At 38.0% G+C, this 20,381-nt stretch overlaps 1 protein-coding gene across 3 annotated transcripts in view; it reads right to left on the bottom strand.

Annotated features, from left to right (window-relative positions):
• Positions 1-20,381, bottom strand: part of FRMPD4 (FERM and PDZ domain containing 4) — an 869,452-nt gene that overhangs the window by 266,968 nt on the left and 582,103 nt on the right. The window lies entirely within an intron of this gene.

Genomic DNA, 20,381 nt, shown 5'->3' with positions numbered 1-20,381 from the left:
ACAACCCTATGTGTTTTCCTTTTCAATGACTTGCATTTGCAGATCTTCTTTAGAGGGCTTCCCTAGGGTCCTTGGACCTGCATTGCCAATTACTAGAGAGAGCTGAAAGTACCCCTTAATCACTAACTGAGAGGTGCAAGTAATATCAAGCTCCAGCTTCCCCACCTCTGGTTGAGACATATCTGCCAGGTCACTCACATCCCAGAACTCCCTGCTGGATCAGGCTGAAGCTCTGCTCTGCAGGATTTCCCTGAAGTTTTGCATTTGCTTGGCTTTCTCCTCCCCTCCCTGTTCTGCTCTTCCTACTCCCTTAAAGGTCACAGTCAGCCCTGGGAGCAGTTTCTTAGTAAATTATTTAAATACAAATCCTCAAATCAAGGTTGCTTTACAGTATATTATTTATCTGGAGTGTTGCAAATAAAATATAGAATACCCAGTTAAACTGGTGCAAAACAGATGCAAAACAGATTATTTAGTAGGTTGTACGCAATATTTGGGATGTACTTATACTACATCATTATCTGTTGCATATTTGAAGTTCAACTATAACTAGGCATCCTGTATTTTGATTTTCTAAATTTGATAACCTTATCTATAAGACCCTCAAAGCAATCCATTGAGATAATTACTTCAATTTTACAGATTTTCAAAAAACTAAAGCTTGGCGAAATCTAGTGACTTTTTAAACGTCATACAGGAGCTGGCAGTTTCCTAACTCACATTTGAGACCTTTTAACTGTTTGCTTTGTTGTTTTGTTTTGGCTCATTTTATAGAACTCTACTTTTCAACCCCCCATTTTTGGAAAGGTCAAGTCATCAAACTAATTCAAACTAAGGTTCCAAGCTAACAGCCATTTGGTATGTTGAACCAAGTCAAAATACGGCATTTTGGCAAACAATGCCTCAATAGGAAAATGTGAATTGCTCACAATGGAAACATCACATCTGCTGGCAGGTGACCTTCTCCTGCCCCTCATACAATCTAAGTCATCCATTTCCCTTGCCTTTGAATAAGGCTGGATATAATTTCAAAGTTTATAAAACAAAACAAAATGAAATGAGCTCTGGACTTTGTCAGTTCAGAATGTAATAATAAAACAGTTTCGGTTACACCATGACAGCATGACACCATGGGCTCTTGCTGAGATGATTCATGCCTGTTTCCATGGGGAATAATAAAGAGTGGAGGTCAGGAGCTCTGGTTCTGAGGTCCATCACACCTAGGTTCAAATCCCAGTATTTATGAGCTAGATGCTTTTGAGTCTTGCTAAACATCAAGAACAATGAAAAGTGAGATTTGACCCTATTTGCAAGCTAACATGTTAGTCTGCCATCATTTCATGGATGTTTTCAGAAGACACAAGCCCCTAGGTCAGAGAGAAAGGGATTTATTACTCAGAGCAATAGCCGTAGCCAGAGTATTAGCATTTGTGCCACTTCCAGAACCCCAGTTCCCATTGGAAGACATAAAGAGAGTCAGGCAACAACTGCATACACTGGGTTACTAGACAGGAATCCTGAACGTAGAAAACCTGAATCTTTCATAATGGATTTCATAAGCCCACCTGAACTTTGTCCTGGAGGGAAACATTATCTTTATTATACTGGCCAATAAACAACTCTGCCTTTGCTCTGGATGGAGTCACTACCTCTGTCATCTAAACTTGTTCACTACACAAACATATCCTTATAAGGATAGTTTGGAAGAAAGGCAGTTAGTACCTCTGCTCTGAAGACATGTGGAAAGGTGAGTGACGCACAGAGAACTGTCCCTGGTGCTAAATTTTGGTTTCCTCATCCGTAAAATGGAAATCGTAGTTTCTACCTCACAGTGTTCCTCTTCACTTTCAGTTTAGAAAAATTCCTTTATTCTTACTACTTCTGTTTCTTGCTGCCTCCACAGCAGTTGCATAATTCCATGTGACTTAAAGGCAGCTGTGAAAGTAGAAAGTGCCTTGGGTATGGCATCAGAATCGTGGTTTTTGTCACCCCTTCATTAAGCAAATATGTATTGAGCACCTACCACCTACAAGGTGACATGTGATGCACTGAATTAATCCCAGACTGTCTGACTTAATCTAAGTTATACTTGCTTGGGAGACATCCTGAATATCTCTGAAGCTTCCTTCTCTCTAAAATAAGAATAGTAATACTTTCTCCATATCATTACTAGGAATGATGAGATAATGAATGAGAAACCACTTTTGGAATGATAAAGTAATATATACATTCAATTTTTCCCCCAACACTGTCTTTTCAGTAAGGGTCTGGAATATAATACTATGAATCTAGTATTGCCCAAATTGCATTAATGGACTAGCACATTTAATGACCAAGGAGGTAGAACAATTTTATATCCAATCCCAAATTGTATAAAGGACGATAGGTAAATTAAGGTCACTTCATTGATATGCTGTTCTTGGATTTCTAATTTCATAAAGCCTTTGTGTGCTGTGTCTGCTTAAACTGACTTTTTAGAACTTTACTAAAATCGTGGAAATAGTTTCCCTTGTAATGTCACCTGAAAACCTTTTGTGAGTTGGTTTGCTGATATACTCAGTTGTTAAATAATATAGTTGGATTTAATCCAAATAGCTTCTAATTCTTTTTAGGGCTGGAAAACCACAAAGTAATAAATTTCTAAAGGACAGAAACAGTATTGATTTATCCATTTCTCTGCCTTATTTTCTAGGTTTAGGGAAAAAACAGATGGAGGTATCCACATATTTTTTAGCAGTAAATTTTGATCCTTTATCCTATGCAGAACTCACAAAACAAAATTTTATCCTATTTGAAATTACAACTAACCAAGAAACTGAATGAATAATATGATTAGTTTCTCAGTAAAGCCTTGGAATAGACTAAAGCTTATAAACTCATAGGAAAGGTTCCCTGGAATCTCAGCTACTTCATAGCAGAACCTCAGAGATGAAGTGTAATGGGAGCATCCTGAAAGGAAAAGAGACAAAGGCAGATCACGTATGAGACACAGATGGAGAGAGACTAATATCAGGTTTCTTATCACAGCAGTAAATTCCAGAAGACAATGGAGTAACACCTTTAAAGGGCTGAGTAAAACGGAAAAAGTTCTGAGGGGAAAACACCTAGAATCCAAAACCATCATTCAAGAGTAAGAACGAAATGAAGCTTAGAACTCAGATGGTTTGCCACTGAAAGACCACAGCTGGGCACAGTAAGAGATAGGATGATCCCAGCCTAACTGAAAGGAAAAAAATGGGCAAGACAGGCAGGTAGAAGAAAGAAAAAAAAAAAAGAAAAAAAAATATATTGCTAGATCTAAATAAATACTACCTGGAAAAAGTGTGTGTGTGTTTGTGTGTGCACACACATGCACGTGTGTGTATTATAAATTGGAATTAAAATTCCAGATTCCTAGTAATACCACCTTGGGAGTTCGGGATAGATAGGTTCCTTGCTGGGACTATTGTAGGGAAGCTAAAGTGTCTTATTTGGGAGGGCAAGTACTAATGAAATTTAGATTTTGCCAGAAAAATATTATAGCATGCTTATTAATAAGAAAGGGAAGCAAAAATAATACAAATGAAACACATAATTTCCAAGCAATTTTAAAAAGGCACAAAATTCAACCCACTCAACAGAAATTAGAAAATAAAAAACCTAAAAATTAAAAAGAGAATATATAAGAAATTACTACAAATATTTATTTTATTATACTTTATGTTCCAGGGTACATGTGCACAATGTGCAGGTTTGTTACATATGTATACATATGCCATGTTGGTGTGCTGCACCCATTAACTCGTCAATCACATTAGGTATATCTCCTATTGCTTTCCCTCCTCCCCACTCCCCCTACTCCATAACAGGCCCCGGTGTGTAATGTTCCCCTTTTTGTGTCCAAGTGTTCTCATTGTTCAATTCCCACCTATGAGTGAGAACATGTGGTGTTTGGTTTTCTGTTCTTGCCATAGTTTGCTGAGAATGATGGTTTCCAGCTGCATCCATGTCCCTACAAAGGACACGAACTCATCCTTTTTTATGGCTGCATAGTATTCCATGGTGAATATGTGCCACATTTTCTTAATCCAGTCTGTCACTGATGGGCATTTGCGTTGATTCCAAGTCTTTGCTATTGTGAATAGTGCCGCAGTAAACATACGTGTGCATGTGTCTTTATAGCAGCATGACTTATAATCCTTTGGGTATTCCCCCAGTAATGGGATGGCTGAGTCAAATGGTATTTCTAGTTCTAGATCCTTGGGGAATCACCACACTGTTTTCCACAATGGTTGAACTAGTTTACAGTTCCACCAACAGTGTAAAAGTGTTCCTATTTCTCCACATCCTCTCCAGCACCTGTTGTTTCCTGACTTTTTAATGATTGCCATTCTAACTGGAGTGAGATGGTATCTCGTTGTGGTTTTGATTTGCATTTCTCTGATGGCCAGTGATGATGAGCATTTTTTCGTGTGTCTGTTGGCTATATGAATGTCTTCTTTTGAGAAGTATCTGTTCATATCCTTTGCCCACTTTTTGATGGGGTTGTTTGTTTTTTTCTTGTAAATTTAATTGAGTTCTTTATAGGTTCTGGATATTAGCCCTTTGTCAGATGAGTAGATTGCAAAAATGTTCTCCCATTCTGTAGGTTGCCTATTCACTCTGATGGTAATTTCTTTTGCTGTGCAGAAGCTCTTTAGTTTAATTAGATCCCATTTGTCAATTTTGGCTTTTGTTGCCGTTGCTTTTGATGTTTTAGACATGAAGTCCTTGCCATGCCTATGTCCTGAATGGTATTACCTAGGTTTTCTTCTAGGGTTTTTATGGTTTTAGGTCTAACATTTAAGTCTCTAATCCATGTTGAATTAATTTTCATATAAGGAGTAAGGAAAGGATCCAGTTTCAGCTTTCTACTTATGGCTATCCAATTTTCCCAGCACCATTTATTAAATAGGGAATCCTTTCCCCATTTCTTGTCTTTTGTCAGGTTTGTCAAAGATCAGATGGTTGTAGATGTGTGGTATTATTTCTGAGGGCTCTGTTCTGTTCCATTGGTCTGTATCTCTGTTTTGGTACCAGTACCATGCTGTGGAAGATCTACCAAGCAAATGGAAAACAAAAAAAAGGCAGGGGTTGCAATCCTAGTCTTTGATAAACAGACTTTAAACCAACAAAGATCAAAAGAGAAAAAGAAGGCCATTACATAATGGTAAAGGGATCAATTCAACGGGAAGAGCTGACTATCCTAAATATATATGCAACCAATACAGGAGCACCCAGATTCATAAAGCAAGTCCTTAGAGACCTACAAAGAGACTTAGACTCCCACACAATAATAATGGGAGACTTTAACACCCCACTGTCAACATTAGACAGATCAATGAGACAGAAAGTTAAGGATATCCAGGAATTGAACTCAACTCTGCACCAAGTGGACCTAATAGACATCTATAGAACTCTCCACCCCAAATCAACAGAATATACATTCTTCTCAGCACCACATCACACTTATGCCAAAATTGACCACATAGTTGGAATAAAGCACTCCTCAGCATATGTAAAAGAACAGAAATTATAACAAACTGTCTCTCAGACCACAGTGCAATCAAACTGGAACTCAGGATTAAGAAACTCAAGCAAAACCACTTAACTACATGGAAACTGAATAACGTGCTCCTGAATGACTACTGGGTACATAATGAAATGAAGGCAGAAATAAAGATGTTCTTTGAAACCAATGAGAACAAAGACACAACATACCAGAATCTCTGGGACACATTTAAAGCAGTATGTAGAGGGAAATTTATAGCACTAAATGCCCACAAGAGAAAGCAGGAAAGATCTAAAATGGACACCCTAACATCACAATCAAAAGGTCTAGGGAAGCAAGAGCAAACACATTCAAAAGCTAGCAGAAGGCAAGAAATAACTAAGATCAGAGCAAAACTGAAGGAGATAGAGATACAACAAAACCTTCAAAAAATCAATGAATCCAGGAGCTGGTTTTTTGAAAGATCAACAAAATTGATAGACCACTAGCAAGACTAATAAAGAAGAAAAGAGAGAAGAATCAAATAGACGCAATAAAAAATGATAAAGGGGATATCACCACCGACCCCACAGAAATACAAACTACCATCAGAGAATACTATAAACACCTCTATGCAATCAAACTGGAAAACCTAAAAGAAGTAGATAAATTCCTGGACACATAAACTCTCCCAAGACTAAACCAGGAAGAAATAGACCAACAACAGGCTCTGAAATTGAGGCAATAATTAATAGCCTACCAACCAAAAAAAGTCCAGGACCAGACGGATTCACAGCCGAAATCTACCAGAGGTACAAGGAGGAGCTGGTAGCATTCCTTCTGAAACTATTCCAATCAATAGAAAACGAGGGAATCCTCCCTAACTCATTTAATGAGGCCAACATCATCCTGATACCAAAGCCTGGCAGAGACACAACAAAAAAAGAGAATTTTAGACCAATATCCCGGATGAACATCGTTGCAAAAATCCTCAATAAAATACTGGCAAACCAAATCCAGCAGTACATCAAAAAGCTTATCCACCATGATCAAGTGGGCTTCATCCCTGGGATGCAAGGCTGGTTCAACATTCGCAAATCAAGAAACATAATCCAGCATATAAACAGAACCAAAGGCAAAAACCACATGATTATCTCAATAGATGCAGAAAAGGCCTTTGTCAAAATTCAACAGCCCTTCATGCTAAAAACTCTCAATAAATTCGGTATTGATAGAACGTATCTCAAAATAATAAGAGCTATTTGTGACAAAACCACAGCCAATATCATCCTGAATGGGCAAAAACTGGAAGCATTCCCTTGAAAACTGGCACAAGACAGGGATGCCCTCTCTCACCACTCCTATTCAACATAGTGTTGGAAGTTCTGGCCAGGGCAATCAGGCAAGGGAAAGAAATAAAGGGTATTCAGTTAGGAAAAGAGGAAGTCAAATTGTCCCTGTTTGCAGATGACATGATTGTATATTTAGAAAACCCCATCGTCTCAGCCCAAAATCTCCTTAAGCTGATAAGCAACTTCAGCAAAATCTCAGGATACAAAATCATGTGCAAAAATCACAAGCATTCTTATACACTAATAACAGACAAACAGAGCCAAATCATGAGTGAACTCCCATTACAATTGCTTCAAAGAGAATAAAATACCTAGGAATCCAACTTACAAGGGATGTGAAGGACCTCTTCAAGGAGAACTACAAACCACTGCTCAATGAAATAAAAGAGGACACAAACAAATGGAAGAACATTCCATGCTCATGGATAGGAAGAATCAATATTGTGAAAATGACCATACTGCCCAAGGTAATTTATAGATTCAATGCCATCCCCATTAAGCTACCAATGACTTTCTTCACAGAATTGGAAAACTCTCCTTTAAAGTTCATATGGAACCAAAAAAGAGCTCACATTGCCAAGACAATCCTAAGCAAAAAGAACAAAGCTGTAGGCATCACACTACCTGACTTCAAACTATACTACAAGGCTACAGTAACCAATACAAATATTTCAATAGCCCTAACAAATATAAATCAATTAAACTAATGTACTAAAAGATTTTCAGCTTTTTAGAAATTATCTAGGTATTAGGACAAAATAATTCCCTCTTAATTTTAAAGATCTAATTTCATAGCCACCATAATCAAACATCACAAGGTAATAATAGCAAAGATAAGCAAACCGATGAAGAAATGACAAATATTTAAGGTGATGAATATGCCAGTTACACTGATGTGTTCTTTATATTAATAGATTATTACCTGTACTCCCAAAATATATGCATCTATTATGTATCAGTAAAGAAAAAAAGTGAAAGGAATTCAAATATCAAACATTTGAAAATAAAATTATGTGTAAATAATTCTTGGTTATAAGAAAAGAGAAAAATACTATAATATTTTTATTAAAGCCAGTCCATATCAAAGTTAGTGGGATGAATTTACTGAAATATTTTTTATTTCAGAAAAGAAAAATGAGCTAAAGATAAATTCATTGATTAGCTTTAAAAGCTGGAAAATGTCAAATGAAGCAAGAAGAAGAAAATGAAATATAAAAGAAGTTAAAATGAGAAAACCAAGCAAACATCCCTCCCCACCAGAGTTAATAAAGCTAATGTCAGCTCTATTAAAGTCTAATGAAATAAACCTCTAGAAAGAGGAAAAGAGAGAAGGCAAAAATAATACTAAAAATGAAGGACACACCAGGTGTGGCAGCTCACGCCTGTAATCCCAGAATTTTGGGAGGCTAAGGTGGGTGGATCACTTGAGGCCAGGAGTTTGAGACCACTTAGGTCAACATGGGGAAACCCCATCTCTGCTAAAAATACAAAAATTAGCTGGATGTGGTGGCGGGCTCCTGTAATCCCAGCTACTCTGGAGGCTGAGGCACGAGAATTGCTTGAACCCGGGAGGCGGAGGTTGCAGTGAGCCGAGATTGTACCACTGTACTCCAGCTTGGGTGACAGAGCAAGACTCTGTCTCAAAAAAAGAAAAAAAAAGAGGGACATAACCATAGATGCTGTAGTGATTTCAGAATTAAGAGAAGACTAGACATAATTTTAAGGTAATACATTTAAAATCTGGGAAATTTTACAAAGAAATAACTGAAAATCTGAATAGACCAATAAACCTGAAGAGATCAAAAGCAATTGGGCCAGTAATCCAAGTTCCTACAAAAACTCCCACTAGGTCTAGTGATTTTACTGGAGATTTCAAGTAAACTTCTAGTAAAATGATTCCTATCTTACAATAACTATTTTATACTCACAAAAGAAGTCCAGCCTGTAAACTTGTTTCTAGAGACTAGCATAACCAGAAAACAAAATCAAAGACAAATAGGAAAATAAGGCCAAACTTATTTATGAATTCAGATGTACAAATAATCATAATCAGAGCAAAGAAAGCATTTACTACCATTAAACCTCTATTCATGATTAAAACAAAGTTATAGTAAGCTAGAAAAGAAGAAAACCTCTTAAGTCACTAAAAGGCTACCTACTAAAAATGTATAAAACAACCTACTTAGATGTGTTTAAGATGCATTCCAGTGAAAATCCAGAAATAACTAAAAATATCTGCTGTCAGCATATATTCAACAGATATTCAACATTGTGCTAGAGATTCCAGTTAACAGAATGATTTAAAAAATGTTTTAGGATTGTAAAGGAAGGAATAATATTTTTAATATTTGCAGGTGATGTACTAGTTAAAATAATGCATATTGGAATTTATATGAGAATTCAGCAAGTGGCTGGTGACAAGATTAACATATAACAATCATCAAGACTCTAAATACCACATTTTAACCAGTTACAGTACGTAATAGAAAACTGGATTCCATTTATAATAGTAAGAAAAACTATAAAGTCAGCATGAATCTAATAAAAAATGTTATGAAGAAAACATACATGAAGAAACATGCATAAAGAAAGGTATAAAATATTAATGGAAATAAAAGACCTGTATAACTAGTAACATACTATGTTCAAGGATGAAAAGGTTCAACTCTGTGAAGGGGTCACTTCTCAAAGTTATTTTTGCTAAAATTCCATTCAAAATCTGAAACAAGATTTTTGCAGGCATTGACTAAAAGATCCTAAAATTAACATGGCTGAGTAAATGCAAGAATAGCAACAGTAGTTTTTAAAAAAGCAAACTGTATATAAAGTTCTGTATTTGCACCCAAACTAAAGCAGGAATGCCTGAACTTTGTGGCTTTCCTGTGCCACCTGCACTGTGTAGCTGCCCTGTGCTTTTGGCTTTGGGTATTCACCCCAGCACCAGGAGTGGGCCCTGATTGGTCTAAACCAGCTAAGTCCCTCTCATCATTCCTGCCTGCAAGTGGTTTTAGAAGCCAGGTCTGAGCTAAACAGGGGCATGGCATTCAGAGCGTTCAGAGGCTAGTTGAAGAAAGGGCATGTGATGTAATGGAGGCCAAGGAGCCTCGAGGGGAAGTTTCCTGGGAATTTCTAGAAGATTCTCACTTCCTGGAGCATTTAAGGCAGAGATGAATTTCCTTCCTTTGATGTTTTCTGGCACAGAGAGGAGGACCTCCATCTTGAAAACAGAGTGAGGATAATGCCTACACTGAGAGGAGAGCAGAGCCAAGACCATCACAGGGAAACAGTTGAACCACTCAACCCGTGAGTTAAGCCTCCACAACCCTTTACATTAACTTAGGAAATTTGTAATTTGACAAAGTTATCCTCGTTGGTACACTGAGAGTTAAATATTCGTCACAGGTGTTCCCTAAACAGCAACTTCTCACAGGATCTTTAAAACATGATTTGATTTATGCAAATTAAAGCACAAACATTGAAGGAACACAACCATGTGTGAAAAAAGCCACATCATGTAGAGCAACAGAGCTGAGATCTACCGTCAGCTTCGAGACTTTTCCACTAGTCATGTCCTTCCACTAGTCTCCTACAGACTCTCTCTTCTCCACACTTGAAGCTTCTACTCCCAAACACAATATGTATTTTCTCACCTCCAAGCTTTTAAATGAACTTACACAGTATTACTTACCAGGAAGACCCCTACCCCTTCATCTCTCCACCTATAAAGGCATACTCATATTGAAAACTCAGCTGAGATTTCACCCTGCTTACAAATATTTCCCTGATTTTTTTCAGGCTACCAATTTCCTTTCTCTGAACTCCTGTTTAAGGCTGATATCACTTAGTTGGCAATTGAAAATGTAATGCCAGCTGGTTGCTCTTCTGCTTTTGCTGAAATCTTTCATTGCTGCTTAACTTCTCAAATATTTATCTTCTTTCCAAATAGATTGTAAGTTATCTGAGGGCAGGAAGTAAGTTATACCTGTATGGGCCCCTCATACTTTGAACATAAGTTATCAGAAAATAATGTTGACTGAGTTGGATTTCTGGATCGTGCTTTTTAAATCATCTGCATTCTGAGTAGATTTTTCTTGCTATTAGTATCTTCACCCCTGATTCCACTCCTGGATGCCTTTAACTTGTTTTCAAGTTGTACCATTTGCTTACTCCCCTTTGATCAGTTAACTCAGAAGATGGAACTGTGAATTTTGGCCAACCTCCGGAGAGTAATATCTCCTTACCAGCAAGAGGCCAATTCAATCTCCACGTTTTCAGGTCCTTGGAAATCATTTGTAATGTGGGGCACTGTGCATCCATGGAGGAAAAGAGATGACAATCTCCAGGCTGTATTTATAGCTTAATCCTATTCATCTCCTTTCTATGTCAGCAGAAATAGATTGCCTTTCGCTCCGCACTTTTCCGGTCTGCCCATGACTTTGTTTACAAAAACAGGCTCCAAGATAATAAACTACTTCTCTGCTTCTGAAAGCTTAGCTAGATGTTCAACCGTGGTTTTCAAACTGACAACTAAGGTAGCTCAAAATTAACTCATAAAATGTTAAAGGGCTATTTAGGATACTGAAGTATATTCATAACTCAGTTGCTTACTTTGAAATTCCCCTTTTTGGAATATTGTCTTCACTAACCTCTATGGCTACTTTTTGCATTCCATAGCAGAGAAATACAGTTCATTTTCTATATAAAAAAACTGTAGTTAAAAGGTTGGTTATGGTGGTTCATGCCTGTAATCCCAGCACTTTGGGAGGCCAAGGCTGGAGGATTGCTTGAGCCTAGGAATTTGAGACCAGTCTGGGCAACATAGTAACACCTCCTCTCTACTAATGATAGAACGCAACAAGAATGATGGGCTTTCACTTCTGAGATTATGTTTGAAAAATCATAGCTTCCATCTTGCTGGCATTCTCTCCCTGTATCTTGCTTCCTCACCTTGATGAAGTCAGCTGCCATGTTCTAGGCGCCCCTACTGAGAGACTGATGTAGCAAGGAACCAAAGACAGCCTCTGGCCCACAGCCAGAGAGGAAGTGAGCCCCTCAGTCCAACAACCTTCAAGGAATTCAATCCTGCCAGCAGCCATTTGGGTGATTTTGGAAGCAGATCCTGCTCCAGTTTAACCCTGAGATGATTGTGGCTCTTTATTGTGACGTTGTGTGAGATCCTAAGCCACAGAACCAAGATAAGCTGTGCTCAGATTTCTGACCTGCAGAAACTGCAGTGATAAATGTTGTTTTAGGTTGCTAGTTTTTCAGGTAATTTGTTACGTGACAATGGATAACTAAGACATACTATTTTGGATGTTAAGTACTATGCAGAAAAAGTTCAGGAGGATAAGGAGTTTAGCAGGTGCTGGAGGGGAAGTGGGGGCTTCTAGTTTTTACAGTGGTCAGTGAAGGCCTCTCTAAGATGATACTTGAGGATAAGGAATGTGGGCATAGGTTGTGCTAATATGTGGAGGAAGTGTGTTCCAAGAAAGATGAACAGCAAGTGCAAAGGCCCAAGGCAGACATGGGCTCATAATGTTCAATTCTACCCAAAAGTTGTCTAAAACAAATGTAGAGCCCTGAGTTAAGGCAGGCAGGGAGGGGCTCTGGTTCTCTCTGTAAGTAGACCTTAGGCCTGTTTTCTCTTTGTTTAGTTTGAAATAAATAGTTTCTCCTTGGCAGAATTTGAGTCCTCAATAAAGAGAATGTGGTAGTCCAGATAAGGCAAAAATGACACATTCTTAAAGGTATTGCTTTTTGTGTGTTTAAAATGAACTGATGTGAACCAAAGCAAGTAAAAATTGCTTCTTAACAGAAAACACATTTAGTATATAAGGCAAAAATATTGCGTAAACAAAATTATCAACCATGAATTTTATTATAGATGATTTTGTGGGTGATAATCTTATATAGTAATTCTTAAACACCCTAAAACACAAGAAGCACTGAGTGAGAAGAAAGGGGCATGAATACTCCAATGACTAGGCAGGCCTTTGAGAGAACCCCCAAATCGCATGGGAATGGACATGGATGGAAAAATTCTCAACTGTTTCTATTTACCTACTGGGTTTATTCTGTTCTGCTTTAATTAAATATTAATGCAACCTTAGTGTATCTTACTACTTCTATGAGATAAGTGTTGGGCACCTCACCTGGCATACAGTAGGTAGTTAAATGCATCATGGGTTAGAATCTAAATCTTGCTTGAACAGATTATATTCCTACTGTTGTTCAAAAATGTGGTGAGAAGAACATAACCACCTATTTCCTTTATTTATAGAAACTCTGCCGTCAGATGTCATGCTGATGCCCTTTGACACTGGTCTCATGATCCATAGATATTCATAGGGGATGCATTGCATTTTGATGATGACGATTTCTCTATGTTTTCCTCTCCTTGATTCCTTGAGAGCAGAAAACATATCTTATTCATATATGCATTCCTTAAGCCCCCCAAATTGCTTGACGCATAGTGGGTTTTCACTTAATTTTTGCATAAATGAATGAGTAAATTGTTGAAGATACGTTCCTAAAAGCCAAAATAGAAAGCTACAGCTCTCTGAAATATAACGTTTAACATGCAATTTGGTTTGTAACTAAAGGAGAAGACTGAATTTCTCTGTGTAATTTGAATACAAATACTCCTCTGAACCCTGAATGTTATTGGAATTTTGGTCTGGAAAACAAACAGCCAGAGTCAAATGCTTCAGAGAATATTTTTCACCCCAAAAATACTTCAATAATGTCATTTTACCTAAAGACAAAATTACATATCTGTGAAATATGTTAGAAAATAATGTTTAACAAATTTTAAAATGAATCAGAAAGACTGAGTATAAATGCAGTGGCCATAAAATAAAGATGTGAAACTCAAAAGGTTAATTCGTTAATCAGAACGAGTGGTCAGCAACAACTTATCCTTCACCTTGTAATTGAGGGCCATCACTGTCCAGCTGCTAGTGAAACTGGCCTTGGCACCAGAAAGAGAGGCAAAACCAGGCATTAAGATAAAGCCTGTCTTTGTCTCTTTGAGAACTATCATCCAAAATAAGTATCATTCATCCATTTATTGATCATATTAATCGAGCACCTACTATAAGTAAGGAACTCTGCTTTCAAAGATTCATAAATAAGATGATGTCTTCCCCTCAAAGTTTTCCTATCTGGTTTGGGAGACTGGTGGGTAAAGAAATCAACAATGGCATTGAAGAGAAGGCAGGGCTACCTGCCAAGAGGAAACTCCACCCAGGACAGGAAACTTGGCAGATGTGTGTCTTTTCCTGAAAGTCACATTCAGTAAGGGTTTTCATGGAGTTATGAAAGTGCATGTCAAGCTTGGGGAATGGCAAATGATTTCATGTGGAAAGACTACCAAATTAATTAGGATGGAATTATGGTAAACGAGATCGTAAGAACAACCCTTAGCTTTGTTGTACTTCGGTCTACTCCAGTAATTTGTACCTGTGAGGCAGGTAAAAGAAAACTATTACCAACTATCTTAGTCTATTTTTTATTGCTGTAACAGAATAACTGAGATTGGGTAATTTATAAAAGAAATTATTTTCTCACAGTTCCAGAGGCCAGAAAGCCCAAGATAAAGGCACTGGCAAGTTGGGGCCTGGTGTCTCTGCTTCTAAGACAGCATCTTGAATCCTGTGTCTTCCAGAAGGGAGAAATGCTATGTCCACACATGGAAGAAGAGCAAGCTAGCAAGTTAGACAAACACTCCCTTAAGCCTCTTTTATAAGGGCCTTAATCTCATTCATGAGGGAGGAACCCTCATGGCCTAATCACCTCTTAAAGGCCCCACTTCTTAATCCTATCGCATTGGCAACACCTGAATTTTGGAAGGGACATATTCAAACCATAACATCAATTTAGAGTTGCAGGACACAAAAAGGGCATCAGAGTTATGCTTTCAAAATGGCAGGGGAAAGACATTACATCCTCTACCTTTGAAAACTATGTAAAAACAATAATAAGAAACGGGACAATCTCCATCAACTTCGTGACAACCATACCCCCAAACTACAGAAATGAATGGAAGGAAAGCCAAATAAACTTAGCACGGAGGAGAAAGGTGGAAGCTAGGTGCTTTGGTGGAAGAGGTGGGGTGCTAATGGGAGAAGCAAGCATTCTACCTCTCCAGAACTCCAGAAGGTTTTAGCAGTCAGAGGCACAGTTACAGTGGGAGAAGGGGTGAGGCAGGAGGCTGAAAAGAGGACCTTGATTGATAATAAGGAGAAAGAGCTTTATTAAGGTGGGCCTGCACCCCCCACTGAGTGCAGTCAAACAACCATCCTCCCACAATCAATGGAGATGCCCTGGAAGAAATTGAAATGTAAGCAGAGAGGCTGCAGTCACCTCAGACAGAGAAGCCACAGAGCATTGAAAATGGGAGGCTCATGTGGAAGTCAGCATACTGAATGGTGAGTTGCCAGTGTCTTCCCCTTCTCCAGCTGGAGAAGACTGTCACCCAGGCTTGTTATCAGCTCCCTTCCCCTGACACAGGCAGCAGATTGGGGGACATACCCCGGAAAAATAGAAATGCTTCCAAGAAAAGAGCTGCTAGTGGTAATATTTGGGGTCTCCAATGAAATGATTGGCTGTCTGCCCAGTTACCCCACGGTGAAGTCTATCAATCCACAAGCCCTAATCTTATACATGGAGCATGCAACTAGTTTTTTTCTTATATCATTTTCAATATGAGCAGACAGTCAAGGACCACATGACATTTGGGGAAGAACTATAAATTGAAATATGGAAATCAACCAAACACACACAGAGAAAACAAATAATGAAAATTAAGAAAAAAATGAAAGGAATCAGAGGAAATCAGATGAAACAGGGACAAAGGAACAGAAGATAACCTCAAAGATACTATAATTAAATCTGCAGAGAAAGAAGTGAAGATATTATAGCCATGCACTCCTTCTTAATAAAGTACTGGAAGATATGTTCCAGCAAACAGAAGGAGTAAACCTAAGCAGAAGATGACACGGAATTTAGGAGAAACAGATTCCAGCACCAGTGAAAGAAACAAAGGAAATTTGTTGGATGATGGCTGTCTCCACTTGAGAGCTTCCAAGTGAGCCTAAAGAAAAAAATACCCAAGATTGAAGTAAGAGGTTTGAGAAATCCAGGAAAAAAACTATAAACTGATCAATTTTCTGGCATGTTAGACCCTGGTGAAAATTGTGTTGAGAGGTATTTTAAGGAATTGTTATCGTGAAAATTGTGTTGAGAGGTGTTTTAAGGAATTGTTAGGGCTTTATATAGACTTTTCCAGATAGTTAAGAAACAAACAAACACAAAAAGCAACTATGAAACCAAAACAGTTCTTTAAGAAAGAAAATATAATCATACCATGATACGTGGCTAGGCAGAGAATAACATTTACATCATCAAAACAATAAAGCACTCTGTGGATTTTTTTAAAGTTAAAATGTGATTAAAATGGGAAAATGGGGAGGCCAAGGCGGGCAGATCATGAGGTCAGGAGATCGAGACCATCCTGGCTAACATGGTGAAACCCTGTCTCTACTAAAAATACAAAAAAATTAGCTGGGTGTGGTGGCACGCACCTGTAGTCCCAGCTACTTGGGAGGCTGAGGCAGGAGAATTGCTTGAACCCGGGAGGCGGAGCTTGCAGTGATCCGAGATTGCACCACTGTACTCCAGCCTGGGCGACAGAGTGAGACTCTGTCTCAAAAAAGAAAAAGAGGAAATGCGTTAACATCCTTATCTGTCATAATAAAAAGTCAATGGATAATGTCTAAAATTGGATGAATACAAAAGATAGTGACTTATGCATTATTTTCAAGAATATACTTCTAGAATAAATAAGCTATGAGAGTTAGATATACTTGTGTCTGGGGAGCAGGGCAAGGCAGGGGAAAGGAGGAGGTAACAGATTTTTGGTTTGAGGTCATAAACCCTTTAGTACCATCAGTCTTTTAAAACTATTTGCAATTTTTGATTAAAAGTAAAAACAAAATTAAATAGCATTTTGTTCCAGACAAAGGCTCACATCATCCCAGGAGACTAGTGCCTTCTCCATATGTCTCCCCGCTCAGAGCCCCAAAGACACCAACCTTTATTTTCATTCCTTTTATTCTTGCATTGTCCTGTTCTCCTAGTTTGTCTCCAACCCTTTCTTTTCATCATCACTTGCCTACTCATCTAGTACCCTTAGCTTGAGGTGTTTGCATAGTACTGGTTTACCCAAGGAGAACATATGTATGCATTGGCCTGTGTGTTGATTTCAGCTAGCCCAATTCTGATTGGTTGACTGTTTTTTTCCCTGAGAGAGCGAGATGAGGATAGAACTGGGGGAGAAAAGGAACTCATTATGAATGTAAAATTTTGTACTAAGGAGACAGAACATTCTTAAATATGCAGTGATAAAGTACTAGAGGAGGGATTTCAGCAACCAATTAATTATCCTTTGCATTGAAACAAAATTAAGTTCTAAGGTGTTCAAATATAAGTGAGTGTGTATACACATCATAATGATAACTAATGTTTTACATTATACTTAAAATGTACCAAACCTTGTCCTAAGAACTTCACATATATTAATTTAGCTAATTATCACCATCCTATCTACAGTGTAAGGACTCCTATGATACTTATTTTCAGAGATTAGGTACAGAGAATTTACGTAATTTCCCTGAGGTCACACAGCTAGTAATAGAGCGAGGATTCTAATCCAGTAACAAAAACAAAAACAAAAACAAACAAAAAACACTACAGCTAGAAGCCTCAAAAAATAGAGATCGGATGGAGGGGCATTTTATTTCCAAGTCAAGATTTGAGTGTATGCTAGAAGAGTAGAAGCTAAGAGATGGCTTTTGGAGGAGGTGAAATTAACCATCAGACTGATAGGAGTGTTCTTCATGAGCAAGCATCCTTCTATGATTATGGAAGAGCAGATCAGGCTACTTTATCACTCCTTCTATTTTCCCTGTTCTGTGGTGTTTTTGTTTGTTTGTTTTGTTTGGGGGTGGCTTAAGGTCTATTAAGGGTAGAGAAAGGTGGGGTGGCATGCAGACTTCCTTTTTCAGGTTAGCAGCTCTGATGAGAAAGAATAACAAGGCCTTATGTAAAACAAGATTGTCTATATTAGCTCAAACTAGGTCACTGATTTCAGGACCCAGTCTTTTCTTTGTATAATCTCTTTCCCATTCCATGGATAATCAGTTTCCAACTGCCAATACTCATCTCTAAGGTTAGGGGACTGCTCTCAACCATCCCTCAGGCCGCTCTTAGCCCTGAAAGTAGAAGATTTGGGGGCCACTGATCTCTGCACTAAGATGGTACAGAGATCAACCATTTTCTTCACAGGCAATCAGGATCGGTGCAATTCAAGAGGGGTTATTATCTTGTTTCTATAATGTGTCTCTCCTGAAGCCACATTGAAATACTCTGACCAAAAATTACTCCATATTTCTTCCAGAAAGAGCGACCAATCCCTCTAGTCTGGGAACCCCAGTCTTCCTCAAGAGACAGTTATTGTCAAAATGTATTTTAAAATAAATGTGCTCAAGTGACAGTCATAAGATATTCGTGATTTGAAAAAATAACTCGCTAAAATTTTTAATGGTTTAGTATATATGGAAAATCACCTGCTGTTGAAAGCATAAAAAATTACCTATACAAAAGATATTAAATCCTCATTAGAATCCAATTGCATTGCTGAAGAGTATTTACATACGCAATTCTCATCACTCTAATGGGAATTACATGGCTAACACCCTCACACATCAAAACAAAATAAAGTTCAGTGGAATTTAAGAATAGTAAAGATAGAGTAAAACAACCACACTAAGCAGGCAAGACTGTATTGAGTAACAGCAGATCAAAGTTTCTCAACCTTCTCACTCTAGAAATTTAGGACTGCATCATTCTTTCTTGCAGGGAGTTGCCCCATGCATTGTAGGATGTTTAGCAACATCTCTGGCCTCAACCCACAGGATGTCAGTAGCCCCTACCCACCCTCAGCTGTGACAACCAGAATGTCTCCAGACATTGCCAAGTGTCTCAAAATACCCCCAGTTGAGAACCAATGCATGAGACATAAGGAATATACCAGCTGTTGTCTTATCAGGGAATTCTCTTAGATTCCAATGTTAATCTCTCTAAAACAGGTTTACTTTGTATCTATAATGTAATGCTTTCAGGTTCCCTCAACAGTGACAGGGAACAAGGTTTAGTAGGCCGAGAGTTCTAGGAAAAACAAGAGACAGCACCCTTTTATCTGTAATTTTTGTTTGTTTTGTTTCCACTGACAATGAAGAGAAGGGAACAAGAAATACAGCTTTGGTTGACTGGCAATTTCTTATAACTTTCAAAATTGCTCTGACAAGTAGATAGAAGAACATGAGGGAACACAAAGCAAAAAGACTAAACAGGAGGAAGGTGGCACTTCTTTGAGAAATGTGGTCTAACAAAATAAAGGCATAGAAAAAAATTAAGCACAAGTATAAGCTCAGTAGGTATGTCTGTCTTGTGAAGAAGGCAAGGCTCTACTTATTTATTTTGTCTTCCTGAATCATGTCAGGAAAAGTGACTAATTAGGTACAAATCATTAAAGCTGTTTAGGAATATTTTTTAAAGAAGGGTTTTACATATTCAACCTATAGAAAATATCCCTTGGGGGGGGAAAAAACTGAATTACTGAGGGATTTGGAGTAAGGCTCGTCTTTGACAAAGCAAATGCATTATAGAAGTAGCACTGCCTTTGCCCCAGTACACAGGAATCTGAAATTATAATCTTTATTTGTAATTCATGTGCCACTTGTGAACAGGGATGCTCAGAAAACATTCAGATAATTAAAAAATGTTGAAAGCTTTCATATATTTTCATGATGTGGTAAATAGCATAATTTCCCAAATGGAGAGACTGGCGCATTTGGGAGATACACAATCAGTGGTTGCATAGGTAGTAAGTCTAAGTTGAAGTTTGAACTTCAGATAGGCCTTGAACCTCGCTACTCAGAATATGGTCCCTTGACCAGCAGAAAGCAGAAGCCCAGGTCCCACCCTTGATCTATCTGATCAGAGTCTGTGTTTTAACAAGATCCCTAGGTCACAATTATGGTCATTAAAGTTTGATAAGCACTGCTCTAGAGATTTCAGTTTTACCATTTAAGATCATATTTTATAGACTCTTTTGTGCCAAGAGAAATATTTTTTGAAAAAGTTCTTTCTAGAGCTTCTTGAAAAATATGAAAAAAAGTCTTAAAATGAAGTCCTACTATTCAAGGAAGAGCATATTATATACAAAAAGTGACAACAGAATGAAATCAATAGAACTGGAATAACAGTGACTAAGTAAAGCCTTCATTGTAGATGTTCTTCAAAGGAAGGGTGTTTTTAGCTGGATAGTTAACATGGGGCAGGAAAAATCAATCTGAAAAGAAATGACAAAGGTCATATGGCAAGCTCAAAGTAGAACTACTCTATGACCAGTAACCATACCCAAGATAGATACTGCCCATCATTTCTTCACAATGACA

The sequence above is a fragment of the Theropithecus gelada genome, chromosome X, assembly GCF_003255815.1.
Source record: "Theropithecus gelada isolate Dixy chromosome X, Tgel_1.0, whole genome shotgun sequence".
Lineage (NCBI taxonomy): Eukaryota > Metazoa > Chordata > Mammalia > Primates > Cercopithecidae > Theropithecus > Theropithecus gelada.
This window is presented reverse-complemented; position numbering and strand designations above follow the sequence as displayed.